We start from the raw sequence: 16,120 nt of genomic DNA on the forward strand, positions 1-16,120 counted from the left end.
TCATTCGCTCACATTTATCATCACCTACCCTGAGGAAGGCACCACGACATTCACCAGGAATTCTAGGGCTGATGTCCTAACTACATGGAGTAAAAACCCATATTCCAGAATGTAAACCACAGGCTATTTCTGTGGACCTACTTCAGTCTCAAGAAGGGGTTCCGTCATTTTCGTTCCTTCCGCACATTTATATCAATAGGTGGCTTCTGTTTATCTACTGGTGTGTTGCTTTTCAGACGTCAGTGGTCATGGTTTATCAACCTGGTTTCTTAAGAGAATGCCTTGGTCTTGGATGGAAATTGCCATTAGGAGATGGAAAGGCCCAAGGTAAGCCAGGGTCTTTGTAGACACTCTGCCTATCCTATGGGGTGAATGTTGCAATTGGAGGTGGTGGAAGAAGAGAAGGGAAGGGCAAGGGTAAATGAGGGAGCATTTATAGGTCCCCCCTATAAGCCAGATGCTGTGCCAGGAGTTTGGAATACCACTAGATAGAGTTCCTGCCTTGAAAAGCAGGGTCAGTTCTTCTCTTGAATCTAGTACCTACAATTGATCCACTTTGCTGTAAAACAGAGATCCAAGGGTATCTCTTTGTCTCAGTATTTAAGAAGTTGGTGAAAACTATCTTAAGGTCAGATCACTCAAAAATAGCATCTACAGGGACTTCCCTGGTGGTCCATCGGTTAAGACTCTGTGCTCCCAATGCAGGGGGCCCGGGTTCAATCCCTCGTCAGGGAACTAGAGCCCACATGCTGCAACTAAAGATCCTGTATGTGGCAACAAAGATCCCATGCTGTAACTAAGACCCGGCCCAGCCAAATAAATAAATAAATATTTTTTAAAAAAATAGTGTCTCCAATGAATTTGAGGTTGTAACTTTGGGTAACCATATGAATGCTTTTTTAAAAGGCATCATATTGGAAGACTATGTTCATATAAGATAATTATTGCTATTCATATCATGTCTATAGTTGCATAGAAGTCAATGATAAGTTCTAACATGTAGGGCATATTTACGATGGGCTAGGTTCTTTACATTGGTCAGTTATCTCATCCTGAGAATAATTCTCTAGTGTAGGTATTACTATTCTCACCAGTTTACAGATGACAAAACTGAACGGACCAAGATGTGAAATAAATCACTCAGCTTGTGAGTGACAGACCAGGGCCTGACACAGGCCTGTGTGTCTACATTCACTCCTTCCATAAATTATTAAATCAGAACATGCACAGCAATTTATGGTCCTGCTACTTAGGCACTGGCCTGCTGTTTTAGGTCCTGGAGTTAACCAGGTATTTGGCCACAAACCAGTGACAATAATGAAAATTTAACACGTCAACCTACGCACCCCACGTCATTTATGTCTGTCCATATATTGTCAGCCAACAGAGTGCAATAAAAAATAAAATATAGACAATATTTCAGAAAACCTTTAAGTCCTGAAACAAGCAAAAACCCAGAACCCTACACTAAAAATGCAGGGCACATCCCATAAAATACTTGTGAAAAGAATCAAATTCCACTTGCAAATCGGGGTCCTGATTTCTATCAGCCCCCCATCCACTCACCTTGCAACGTCCAAGAAAATGTCTCTCAGAGATGGAATGTAATGTTTTCCCTAATTAAGGTAATTCTTAAAAAAAGAAAAAAGTTTGTGCTTTCAGACAACTATTTGTGTGTAAATGTGTAGAGTTCAGAGTTCTGAATACGTACACGACAGTATTGGTTTTATTTATGCACATCAGTCTGTAATTGCCAGCACCATACAACTCAGCCCGTAATTGTTGCTCCTATTTATTGGGCATGAGTATGCGTTCTGGTTCCAGAGAGAGTTACAGCAGCTGGTGGGCACTGCCTACACTTCATACTTCTTTCTGTATCTCTCCAGTACTGAGCGAGTTGGAGGTACTATATTATCGTGGGTGAGGGAGCACTTGGGCTAGTTTGGAGGCACGGAAAGAACCAGTTATCTTCAAAAAGGGGCATAAGAACAGTACAAGTGATCTGAAGAGAGGTCCAGAAGTAGACTCTTAAGAGCCTCAGTTCAATGCACAACCATTTCCATAGTTGCCCTTGCTTACTGGTGGTTCAATCCCAACCAAAGTCAAGTTCCCCTGACCAGAAAAGACCTCACTAAGTGCATTAAAGGATTCTGGCTGGCATCCCAGAGGAGCTGAGTTCACAGCCATGGTCTACACCTCCTTGCTTTATGGACCAAGTTCTCTGTTCTTTGACCCCTCTCCCCAAATCCACCCCTGTCATGCCCACAATTAAAAACACTGATATAGTTGTGTCCCTCTCCCACTGAAGAGCTTTTAGTAACTTCTCATTTCCTCTAGGATAAAGATAGGAATCTGTAACACTTCTGTTTCCACCCCACCCCCTCAGGTGCTGCCCCAGGGTCTTTGCACATGAAGCTCTCTCTGCCTGGAAGGACTGTCCAACCATCCCCTCCCAAATAGACTAAAAGTTTCCAGAGGGCAGCAAGCACTCTGTTCTTTTCTCACCTTTGTAATCTTGGCCATGGGACCTGGCCCGAGGTACATGCACATACATGTACACAGGTGCGTGCAAACGTGTACCTGCTCAAGCATGCACACACATACTGATGGTGACTCAGAGTATATATACTTTTCCTATCATGTTTATCACCAAGAACAGTGTCTGGCACATAGTGTTTAATATACGTAGGTGGAATGAAAAAAGAGTAGCTGTGACTAATAGAATTATTTTTATTATCAGAGTAAATGCTTGGAAGATTGTTATTGGATGAGTTTGATCGGGGGTCCTCTAAGACCCTGAATGGCCTCTCTTATCTATCATTCCACAGTCAAGTAGGCCCTGTTATCTTTTGCCCCCTTTGGTCCTACTAATCGTAAGACATCTTGCAAGGGCAAATTGAATATTTCAGAACTGCAATTCCAAATCTTCTAGTAGACATGTAAACAATGTGAAAGATTTCCTTGCCAAAATGGGTCACCTGGGTGTGGCACCAATCATGCTTATCACCCTGTGTGTCACATTCAGTACAGAAGTAGCATCCAAAAGGGACAAAAAGAGGGGATGCCACCATCCCCTGAACAAGGGCCAGGAAGAGGGTGAGGAAAGTGAGGCACACACATGCCTTGGGCATACAATTTAAGGAGCACGTAAAACAGTCATTGAGATAAATATTTTAATTCAGTATTTTTTAAAAATAAGAATTAATGCAAAACATCCATGCTGAATAGAATACTGAAATCTGAAATAAAGACAGTATCAGTATTACTGCTTTTCCTTTTGACTTAAGCTCCATGGCTAGGCACTGCACGTGACCCATCCTGTCTTTATTTACAGTTTTGACGTTTGATTCTTTATGGATGTTTTACATCAATTTTCATTTTTAAAATGCGTTAAATATTTGCCTCGATTATAAAGTTAAATTGTGCATGAGAGGGGTGGAGTCAAAATGGTGTAGCGTCTCCCCACAACTGGGGCATCTGGCAGCTGCTGGTGGGGGACTCTGACCCCCAAGGAGACGGGAGGAACCCTAAAGTGAACCGGTAGAACGTAGGGGGACTGAGTGGGAAGGAGAAGTGTAGGCCAGATAGGATCAGCACCCCTGAGGCCGGGGAGATCAGGAAAGGCAGGTGGGAGGGACTCTCCAGGGAGAGCAGGAGAGGCGGGGAGGGTGATCCCCTGGCCCACTCGGGCCAGGGAGGCTGCTGAGCTCCCAGGCCGCTTCTCCCCATCCAAAGCCCCATCCAGGCCGCCTGGTTCCTGGGGCCATAGGAGGGAGGCTGGGGAGATCAAGAGAGGCAGGCGGGAAGGGCCCTCCAGAAGGAGCAGGAGAGGAGCAGAGGGCGTTTGCCCCACCTACTCGGGCACTGGGAGCCTGCTGAGCCCCAGGCCAGTCCCCTGTCCTCCAAGGACCCCTCTCCCCCCTGCCGCATTGGTCCTGGGGGCATAGGAGGGAGGCCGCGGAGATCAATACAAGTTGGAAAAGAAGAAGTAAAACTGTCACTATTTGCCAATGACATGATATACTCTACATAGAAAACCCTAAAGATGCCACCAGAAAACTACTAACGCTCATCAATGAATTTGGTAAGGTTGCAGGATACAAAATTAATGCACAGAAATCTCTGGCATTCCTACACACCAACAGTGAAAAATCAGAAAGAGAAATTAAGGAAACACTCCCATTTACCACTGCAACAAAAAGAATAAAATACCTAGGAATAACCTGCCTAAGGAGGTGAAAGATTTGTACTCAGAAAACTATAAAACACTGATGAAAGAAATCAAAGATGACATACACAGATGGAGAAATATACCATGTTCTTGGACTGGAAGAATCCATATTGTGAAAATGACTATACTACCCAAAACAATCTACAGATTCAGTGCAATCCCTATCAAACTACCAATGGCATTCTTCACAGAATTAGAACAAAAACTCTTACAATTTGTACAGAGACACAGAAGACCCCGAATAGCCAAAGCAATCTTGAGAAAGAAAAACGGAGGCGGAGGAATCAGACTCCCTGACTTCAGACTATACTACAAAGCTACAGTCATCAAAACAGTATGGTACTGGCACAAAAACAGATGCATAGATCAACAGAACAGGATAGAGAGCCCAGAGATAAACCCACACATGTATGGTTGCCTTAACTTTGATAAAGGAGGCAAGAACATGCAATGGAGAAAAGAGAGCCTCTTCAATAAGTGGTGCTGGGAAAACTGGACAGCTACATGTAAAAGAATGAAATTAGAACACTCCTTAATACCATACACAAAATTAAACTCAAAATGGATTAAAGACCTAAATGTAAGGCCAGACACTATAAAACTCTTAGAGGAAAACACAGGCAGAACACTCTAGGACATAAATCACAACAAGATCTTTTTTGACCCACGTCCTAGAGTAATGGAAATAAAAACAAAAATAAACAAATGGGACTTAATTAAATGTAAAAGCTTTTTTTTTGCTCAGCAAAGGAAACCATAAACAAGATGAAAAGACAACCCTCAGAATGGGAAAAAATATTTGCAAATGAAGCAACAAAGGATTAATCTCCAAAATTTACAAACAGCTCATGCAGCTCAATATCAAAAACACAAAGCAACCCCAAAATGGGCAGAAGACCTAAATAGACATTTCACCAAAGAAGACATACAGATTGCCAAGGGACACATGAAAAGCTACTCAACATCACTGATTATTAGAGAAATGCAAATAAAAACTACAATGAGGTATCACCTCATGCCAGTCAGAATGGCCATTATTAAAAAAGCCAAGAAACAATAAATGCTGCAGCGGGTGTGGAGAAAAGGGAACCCTCCTGCACTGTTGGTGGGAATGTAAATTTATACAGCCACTATGGAGAACAGTATGGAGGTTCCTTAAAAAACTAAAAATAGAATTACCATACGACCCAGCAATCCCACTACTGGGCATATACCCTGAGAAAACCATAATTCAAAAGGAGACATGCACCCCAATGTTCATTGTAGCTCTATTTACAATAGCCAGGACATGGAAACAACCTGTGTCCATCGACAGATGAATGGATGAAGAAGATGTGGCACATATATACAATGGAATATTACTCAGCCATAAAAAGAAACAAAATTGAGTTATTTGTAGTGAGGTGTATGGACCTAGAGTCTGTCATACAGAGGGAAGTAAGTCAGAAAGAGAAAAACAAATACCATACGCTAACACATATATATGGAATCTAAAAAAAAAAAAAAAAAACAAAGCTTCTGATGAACCTAGGGGCAGGACAGGAATAAAGATGTAGGTGTAGAGAATGGACTTGAGGACAAGGGGAGGGGGAAGGGTAAGCTGGGACAAAGTGAGAGAGTGGCATGGACATATATACACTACCAAATGTAAAACCGATAGCTAGTGGGAAGCAGCCGCATAGCACAGGGAGATCAGCTCGGTGCTTTGCAACGAGCTAAAGGGATGGGATAGGGAGGATGGGAGGGAGACGCAAGAGGGAGGGGATATGGGGACATGTGTATGCATATGGCTGATTCGTTTTGTTGTGCAACGAAACTAACACGGTACTGTGAAGCAATTATACTCCAATAAAGACCTATTAAAAAAATTTTTTTGCATAAGACACAAATGCTCTATAAATAAGCACTTATGTCCTTTACTTCACCCTAACCCAGCCCTGTTCCCAACCCACCCAATAAACAGCCTGTCACAAGCTCTAGCAATCCCTCTAAAATTTTCCAGCACATTTAGAAAGAAATTCAACATACCAAGAAAATACTCCTTTTGTTTTTAAAGAAAATACTGTAAACATGAAACATATATCACAGTGTTTGTCAATGATGTATTTTTCCCCCAAAGAATTCTGGAGTTTAAATCAAAATTAACTAAATTAAAATCTGTGCAAGAGGGAGGGGATATGTGGATATATGTATACATGTAGTTGATTCACTTTGTTATACAGCAGAACCTAACACACCATTGTAAAGCAATCACACTCCATGAAGATGTTAAAAAAAAAAAAGGTTATAATCCTACCAAAAAAGAAGTCTGAGTAAGTATTTTTACAAGGATCTGCTTTGAATAACCGATTACAGTAGAACTCAGAAAAGCAGGCTTTATGCCCGAGGTCTGCTGAGGAAGTGGTTTAGACACCTAGATGGGAGAAATTCTCATCTGAGAGTAATGCACGTGAAGAAGCAGAATTCTGTCTTCTGGTTACCTATTTTAATGCTTGATAATCTTCAAATGTAGGGCAACCACAGCTTACCAGCAATCTCAGGTTGCACCGGTTTTTCTTAACATTGAAAATGTTGAGATTTTGCAAACTGTCTAACCGAAAGCTGACCAAGACGAACATTGCTGAACAGCTTCTAATGTGTCCTTGATTTCATGTTTTCTTTGCTTCCATATACGTATAAATGGATCTCTCCTGATGTCACTAAAAACCAGCTCCTCTTATGAACATGGTCATGCTTATTAACTCCTTTCTAAATCTTACAATGTTTACCCTCTTTAGGGCATAATTACTGTTTCATATGGGTGTGCTCTGATGCTCCAGTTTTCAAGCACTTTGTGAATTAAAAGGATTAAGTGCTTAAACAGCCAATTTATCCCCGTTTTAAAATAAAGTGTTGGGCTTCCCTGGTGGCGCAGTGGTTGGGGGTCCGCCTGCCGGTGAGGGGGACGCGGGTTCGTGCCCCGGTCCAGGGGGATCCCACGTGCCGCGGAGCGGCTGGATCCGTGAGCCATGGCCGCTGAGCCTGCGCGTCCCGAGCCTGTGCTCCGCGGTGGGAGAGGCCACAACAGTGAGAGGCCCGCGTACCCCCCAAAAATAAATAAATAAATAAAATAAAGTGTTTAAGTGTTTGCTGTAATATTAGTATATGATCTTTAAATGTTGCTGTTTATTTTTAAATTGAGAAACCAGAATGCAGAATTAAAAACCATGAATTACAATACTTCTGTCCTCTCTCAGCCCGGTCAATGCACAAATCATTCTCTTAGGAATTGAACTGGATTTTAAAAATCCACTCTGTGTGAGAATTTCACAGATTTTTAACAGAAGGTAAAAGTGAATTTTGTTTCCTTCTTGGCAGTTGAAAGGAATATAAAACAACAGACTGACTTTCTGGCCATGATTCTCAGGATGAGAAAAAACAGAGTCACATATTGTAGATGAGAAGGAAAAAGAAAAGCCAAATCTCATGAGTCATGTGTAATATTCAAATGCTAAAGTATTGAGACTTCATCTCTGGAAAATATATAGTAAGCGAAAGTTGTACATTTGATGTTCATCAACCTCTTTTCTTCTCCTAGCCCAGTAAACCCTTTATGTGGAATATCCCATAACTTCTATGTGTTTTAATAAGGTATCTCCCCATGTTTTATTTGCTTAAATAGGATGAATATTCTGAGCTGACTCGGAAGAGTAGCTCCAGGCTAGAGTTTTACGTCTGGGCTGTAGAGCCCTGTTTGGTTGCATCTTACACTTCCGTGCAATGATAGATATTCTGTGCATATTTAGAAATACACATTCATGCTTGCATTGAAATTAGTACCAGAGAAGTTATCTGATTTGCTTCTTAGTGGGCGCTTGTTGGTCAGGCTTTCTCCTTGCTAAGCCTCTGTCTTGCTTTATTCTAGTGTATAACTCTTTGCCCCATGGTCAGCTCTTTGTGCACTAGGACCTACCCTGCATGCATTTATTTACACATCTCTGGATCCATGACAAACCACACTGCAAATAATGACCATTATAAGGTTTAAGTGCTTATAGAGCCAACTTATCCTGGCTTTAAAATAAAGTGTTAAAGTGTTTACTGTAATCTTACTATACGGTCTTTAAACGTTGCTATTTACTTTTAAATTGAGAAACACAGAATGTTAAATTAAAAACCATTTTAATGGTTTTGCGCCCATTTGATAGTTTGTCTGGGCTAGGAGTATGGTGGTTGGTGATAACTAATCTTGTTCAATCCCATCCCATGGCTTCTGACATTACTAAACGTCGCCCCTTCTTATTCATATGGTCATGACTACAGTTCACATTAACTCTTTCTCTACATCTTACAATGTTTACAGTCTTTAGGGCTTAACACACATGCCATGTGAGGGTAACGGCTAACAGCCCACAGCACGGGGCAGGTTTATCAGCAGAACACACTTCATGGGGGTACTCCAGGCAACAGCTTCCCCGATGATGACATTACCTAAACGTATATACCTTTACGAGGACTCATTGAGTCTCATAGGTCACTGAGAATGGCCCCTTGGTATCTAGGTGTCCTCAGCTATTTCCAAGCTAATGCTGTCCTTCCCAGCAAGTGCCCTACTGCCTGGACTGAGCTTCTAGGGACCTATAGTCTCGGGTGGAAAATAAGGACAATCTGGTAGAAAAACAGAAGCTTCCTACCTTTTCTGCTTTCCAATCTGTTTTGGACTCAGCCAGGGAGGGATGGATGATTCTCAGTGCACAGATGAAAGACACACACTTTGTCCTTAGGGTCTAGGGCCCCTGTCTTCTGTCCCCATAAGTTCCTACAAGGACAAACAATAGAAAACACATTCCCATAGAGAACACAGGAAAGATTCCAATCCCACTGTCCTTGTTTCTTTTTGTATTTCCTTATTTTTTCCCAATATCTCCTTGTGGTTTTTATTTTCTTGTTTTGAGCAATACTGTTAGTTGCATACAAGTTCAGAATTTTTAATCTTTTCCTGGTGGATAAACTGTGTGTGTGTGTGTGTGTTATGCATTATTCTTCTTTGCCTCTATTAATATTTGCCTTCAGATCCCTTTTCAATTTCTTTTAACTGTAGTTGATTTACAATGTTGTGCTAATTTCTGCCGTACAGCAAACTGATTCAGTTATACATATATATACATTCTTTTTTATATTCTTTTACATTATGGTTTATCCCAAGAGACTAGATATAGCACTCTGTGCTCTACAGTAGGACCTTATTGTTTATCCATTCTATATCTAATAGTTTGCATCTGCTAATCCCTAGCTCCCAATCCATCCCTCTTCCTCCCCTCAAAATCTCTTTTCTGAGAGTAATAATGATCATCTAAAGTATCATTTTCCATCATTTCAGCTTTATATTCTAATTTTTCAGATATATATCTCATGCACACACACACACAAAGCATGTATGTACATTTTAAATTCCATTAGAATAATCTATACTTTTGTATTAGATAGGGCGGCTTATTTATTAATATAGTCACAACAGTCAATAAAACTCCACTTTCATAGAGTTTTTTTTTTTTAATTAAATGAATTGGGTGTGGGATGAGCATGTTACTCAGGGCTTAAATATGTTTCAGACAAGTGTGAGTAGCCTGTAATCCAGGCTTCAGAAAAGGGTCAACAACTATCTCACTGCTGACTGTGGTTTTCCCTCACCGGGTAGTGGTAACCACTCCAGATTAAATAACAGTAGTGGAAGTTCTGGGTCTAGTGATTGGCTGGGTCAATAATTGATTCCAGGAATGATGGAATTGATTGATGCTTATATGATAAGTTCAGTTTGGTATGATTCGGGCCAGGAGAATATTAGAACCTATGCATAATTTCCTGTTATATTACCATCCCCAAATATTCTCCATAAAAACTTATGTCCTAAAAATGTTATGTATTTATGTTTTGATAAATTATCCTTAATAAAAATGCAATGAAAGCTCAATCAGAAGTGTTAACACATGAGTCACTATCGTTTTAGGAATTAGGAAAAGGTAATTTTCAGTTTAGATACATATGTGAAGATAGAAGAGGACTGATATAACTAATACATTTTCAAAAATATCTATCACGTTGAGGTTAAAATTCTCTGGCAAGGATGAAATATAAATACTAATTTAAGCAGTTAAGAATAATAATGTAAAACATCCTACTGTTATAGCAGAGTTTGGTCATATACTTTTAAGTGGAAAATACAGTTGATTCTTGAACAATATGAGGGTTAGGGGGGCCCACCCCCAAACGGTTGAAAATGTATAAAAATCCATATATATATATATCTCATATATAACAGTCCATATCTGTGGTTTCACATCCATGGATTCAACCAACAATGGATTCTGTAAAACTGTAGCATGTATTTATTGAAAATAATCCATGTATAAGTGAACGCTGGCAGTTCAAATCCATGTCGTTCAAGGGTCAACTGTAGTTGTCAAATCACCATGATACAAAGATAAAATTGGATACATTTATAAGAGCAATGTAAGAGTTTTAATGTGTCAGATGTATACACAACTGAAAACTATATTATTTTCAAATATTTAAATTCATAATGAAGGACTTTAAATTCTAATTAAAAAGTATCATGCTGAAGAATGAAATAATATTGCAGACTAATATCAGCTGTCAATATTGACGCTTAAATACTAAACAAAATATTATCAAAAAGAATCTAACACAACATTGAAAAGATGCCACGACCAAGTGGGATTCATTCAAAGAATGCAAGCAAGGACCCAAAATATTTCCACGGCTATTCAAAATTATGCTGGAGATGTTTGCTAATGCAAAGAGACAAAATAAAAAAAAACCTAGAGGCATAAGGATTAGAAAAACAAATAAATCCCAATTGTTTTGCAGATGATACCTGGAAATTTTAGAAAATCAATGATATAACTAATCCAAACAATAAAATAATTGAATAAATTAGCTATAAAAATTAACATTAAAAAGTCATTCTTACATACCCAAAGTAGTTAATATTAGAGAAAACTCTGTGTACAAAAACACCTAAGAAGTTAATGTCTAGGAATCAACTTAAAAAGAAATGTACCAAAAGAAATCTATAATAGAAAATTGCAAAAGCCTCCTGAAAGAAAAAAAAAAATGGTTTGAACACATGGGAAAAATCCTTGAATAGGACGACAGATGTCAATTCTAGTTAATTTATAAAATTAAAGTTATCACGGTAAAAAAAAACCTCATAAACTGTCTTAGGGAGTTAGATCAGCTGACAAGGAAATTTATGTGGAATAACCAGCATGTGAGGACATCCAGAAAAACCCTTGGTGAGGTGTAAAAAATGTGATAAAGGATCTATAGTGAAATCTGTCATAGGCACATGAACAGACAACAGGACTAGAGCAACAGAAATAAACATCTAGAACAAGACACACAAACATAAGGAAGTTCAGTGCCTGATAAAAGGGGCATCACAAACCACTGGGCAAAGATGAACTATTTTTAATAAAAGGTGATGGGACAACTGGGTAACCATTTGGAAAACGGGACATTTGGATCCATCTCCTTCCTACACACGGATAAACTTCAAATGAATCAGGTATCTCAGCATACATGCATCTCTACACGTGCCTAAGTGCATTCACACCTACATCCATACAAACACACAAGTTCTGGAGGAGAAGTGAACTAATTCTCCCATAAACTTGGTGTGGGGTAACATTTTCTAAACATCACTCAAAATCCAAATACAACCAAAGGTTGATACATTTGACTATATAATTTTAGAAATACATTTGCAGGACAGACACACACAAAATGCCATTAAGTCATAAGAAATCAGGCAAACTGAGGATAAATATTTGCAACATAATAAATATAGGGCAAATATTCTTAATACTTAAAAGAACTGTGAAAATCAATGAAAACAAAGTTAAAAACAATTCATGGAGAACAAGTCCAAATAAACTGATTGTACAAATGAGCAAAACATGAAATACACTTAGACACCATTCCTCACCTATCATACTGGGGGGAAAACCTTAAAGTGTGGGAACACACAGGCTTTGAGAGACCCCTGTATAGTCTTGGTTGGGATGCAAACTGAGACAACTCTTCTGGGGGGAAAATCAGGCATATGTGTGTGTATATGTGTGCTTTCATAAATGTGAATATAAGAATATTTCTTTCTTTCTTTTCTTTCTTTCTCTTTCTCTCCCTCTCCCTCTCTCTCTCCCTCTCCCTCTCTCTCTCTCCCTCTCTCCTTCTCTCTTTCTTTCTTTCCCAGGAACCCTTACTTTTAAGAACTGGAACCAGGCTTCCCTGGTGGCGCAGTGGTTGAGAGTCCGCCTGCCGATGCAGGGGACACGGGTTCGTACCCCAGTCCGGGAGGATCCCACATGCCGCGAAGCAGCTGGGCCCGTGAGCCATGGCCGCTGAGCCTGCGCGTCCGGAGCCTGTGCTCCGCAACGGGAGAGGCCACAACAGTGAGAGGCCCGCGTACCGCAAAAAAAAAAACAAAAAACTGGAACCAAGATGGTGGAGCGGCATCAGCCTCAGTCCAAGATAAGCAGTTGATAACAGAGTCAATCCAGGGCACACAGTGGATGACCGAGTCAGTCCCTGGCAAATAGCTGATGATGGAGACTGACTGAAATATCCTCAGAGGAGGGAAAACAGACTATGAACAAATCACTGCAAGGTAAATAGTTGATAATGAGACAGCAGGAAATGAGGGCTCCCCTGAGTCTGTGGGAAACAGATGATGACCCAGTCACTGCAAGGAAAACAGTTAATGACACCCTTCCAAGGAAAAGAGTCGATAACCGAGTCCGTCCAGGGGTACATAGTTGATGAACGAGTCGGCCCAGGGAAAAATAGTCGATGACTGAGTCATTCCAGGCAAAAGAGTAGATGAAGAATCAGTCCAGGGGAAAGAGCTGTTAACTTAGTCCAGGTGTAAACAGTCAATGACCAGAGCTAACCCAGGGGCAAAGAGTCAATCACCAACTCAGTCCAGGAGAAACAATAAATTATAAAATCAATTCATGGACGGTATTTATGACAAAATAAAAATTCTCCCCATACAGGATAACAATAAATGATGGTGTCATTGCCAAAAACCAACTAAAACAAGAACCAAACAACAGATGAGGAAATGACAATGTTTCTCTCAGTCCAGGGAAGACAACTGACAACGGAAGCACTGCAGGGAACAGTCCAGAGAAAAGAGTGAATGAAGAGTCAGTCCAGGAGAAACAGTTAACTTAAGTCAGTCCAAGGGTGAGTAGTCAATGACCGAGTCAGTCCAGGAGAAAATAGTCGATGACTGAGTCAGTCCAGGGAAAAGAGTCAATAACCGAGTCAGTCCAGGGGTAAGTGGTCAATGACTGCTGTCAGTCCAGGGAAAAATAGTCAATGACCGAGACAGTCAGGGAAAAGAGTCGATAACCGAGTCAGTCCAGGGGTAAGTAGTCAAGGACCGAGTCAGTCCAGTGAAAAAGTCTATGACCGAGTCAGCCCAGGGAGAAATAGTCGATGACCGAGTAAGTCCAGGGAAAAAAGCCAATGACCAAGTCAGTCCAGGAGTAAATAGTTGATGACCAAGTTAACTCAGGGAGAAACAGCTGATGACTAAATCAATCCAGAGAAAACAGTCAATGACCAACTCAACCCAGGGACACTTGACGACAAAATAAAAATTCCCCCTATACAGGATAACAATAAATGATAGCGTCATTCCAAAAAAACAAACTAAAAAAGGATAGAAAACAGTTGAGGAAATGACAGTATTTCTCTCAGTCCAGGGAAGACAACTGACAAAGCAATCACTGCAGGGAACATAGTCCATGACCCAGTCAGGCAAGGAAAAAGAGTTGATAACCGAGTCAGCCCAGGGATAAATAATCAATGACTGAATCAGTTGAGGGACCATAGTCAAGATAGCGTTGGTCCAGGGGACACAATCATGACCACATGACAGTGGATTCCTCACCCCAGGGAAAAAACAGTCGATGGCTGAGTCACTGCAGAGAAAACTGTTGCCTGGATGGCAGGTAGTGATTGCCTTAGTCCAGGGAAACCAGGTACCACCGAGATAGGTCAGTATTAAGGATGCCATTGATGAGGACAAAAGAGCACACAGTTGTATGGACCAAACCCCATCCGGATCTAGAGCACAGGCCTCCCAGACTGTCCCCTTCTGTCAAGTTTCAGTCCAGCTCTATGCCCACCACAACCAAACCTATGCTGAGCTCACACTTTCTCCAACAAACATTTGTCTTGCCTTTTCCAGAACCTCACAAGGATGGAACCCTACAGTGGATAGTCATTTTGGCCAAGCTCCTTTCATTCCACCCCACATTTTCCATTGAATTTTCTGTTCTTTTTTCTTTCTTTCTTCCTTTTCTTTCTTTCCTTCCTTCCTTTCTTCTGTGTTGGGTCTTCATTGCTGCACGTGGGCTTTCTTTAGTTGTGGCGAGCAGGGGCTACTCTTCGTTGTGGTGCATGGGCTTCTCATTGCGGTGGCTTCTCTTGTTGCGGAGTATGGGCTCCAGGCACGGAGGCTTCAGTAGTTGTGGCTCGCGGGTTCTAAGTAGTTGTGGCCCACCAGCTTAGTTGCTCCGCAGCGTGTGGGATCTTCCTGGACCAGGGCTCAAACCCGTGTCCCCTGCCTTGGCAGGTGGGTTCTCAACCACTGCACCACCAGGGAAGTCCCAAGTCTTTTGTCTTTTAAAACACTGTACTGTGCGTCTTTATCATCAAGGTGTACATCTTCTTCATAGACTGTGAATTTCAGTCCTTTGTCAGATACTTGTTTTATGAATGTTTTCTCCCAGTCTCTGTCTTGTCTGTTGGCTTTGTCCTTGACACTGTTGATGAGCCCTGTGTACTCTGAGGTGTCTCCTCTCTGGCTGGTGTAGATGTGAATGACTCCCAAACTTGGGTGAGTTCTGCTGGGTCTCTACTCTCAGTGTAGACACAGAAGCAGAGTCTTGACCCAGAGACCTCACTGCGGCTCTCGGAGCTCCCTCTGTGTGCTGGTCCCTCCTCCCATGACGGCGCCTTGTAAATCCTGGCAATCTCAGCCTCCTCACACTTTGATCCCAGGTCTCTGTGACCTCAATTCAGCACAAATACATGTTTAGCTTCCTCCTCTCTTGAACCAAGGTCTAGAAACTGGCTTGGACAGGAAGCTGGGGCCAACTGACTGCTTACTTTGTTAGGTCCCTTATCTCAAGGATCAAAGTCCTGTTGCCCGGTGTCCAAAGTCTGAACACCATTGTTTGTATCTTTTCAGCTCTCTAACTGATTACACTGAGAAGGCAATTTCCTTAGCACTTAATCCTTCATAAGCAGAAGCCGAAGTTTCCATAATTCCTTCATTACGTTTCTCTTTCTGATACAAATGTGAATCATCTGTGCTAAAACCTACTAGTTTTCGACCATTAGGATATGCTCGTCTTCAAGAATGTGACATCCATCTTCCCCAATATGCAATAAACAAGCATCTATGTAACTGGTGACTGTTCACTTGTCTTCTGTGTCATTGCAAAGTTCAACTCACAGCCCGGCACTCTCTGGATATTCAGGAAATACTGTTGAACTACTGAGAGCAATTTCAAGGCCATTAATTTACTTGTCACTAATCCAGTTTGGTTAAAAAACAAACAAACAAACAAAAAGTCCTTTTACCCACATTCCCTTCCCCTGCCAATAAATCTGTGGTCTGCTGCATTTTCTTTGGTTACTCAAAACTCTTTTCTGCATTATGTAAAGTTGTAAATGGTCATTTCCTGGTTTTTTTTCCCCTCTCTGCACTGACTCACAAATCCTTTTATTAGCATCCTTCACCTATCAGTTCTCTATTTTGTACTATTTCATGCTAACGGCACAAATCACATGGCCAAGACCTCTTAAGAG

General features: G+C 41.0%; 1 long non-coding RNA gene across 1 annotated transcript in view; it reads right to left on the reverse strand.

Moving 5' to 3' along the window:
* Positions 1 to 16,120, reverse strand: part of LOC308609713 — a 148,977-nt gene that overhangs the window by 97,765 nt on the left and 35,092 nt on the right. The window contains exon 2 of the long non-coding RNA XR_014014335.1: positions 8,905 to 9,029. This is a non-coding gene — a long non-coding RNA (uncharacterized lncRNA). The remainder of the gene's footprint in view (positions 1 to 8,904; positions 9,030 to 16,120) is intronic.

Source organism: Mesoplodon bidens, assembly GCF_964165515.1.
Source record: "Mesoplodon bidens genome assembly, chromosome: Y".
Lineage (NCBI taxonomy): Eukaryota > Metazoa > Chordata > Mammalia > Artiodactyla > Ziphiidae > Mesoplodon > Mesoplodon bidens.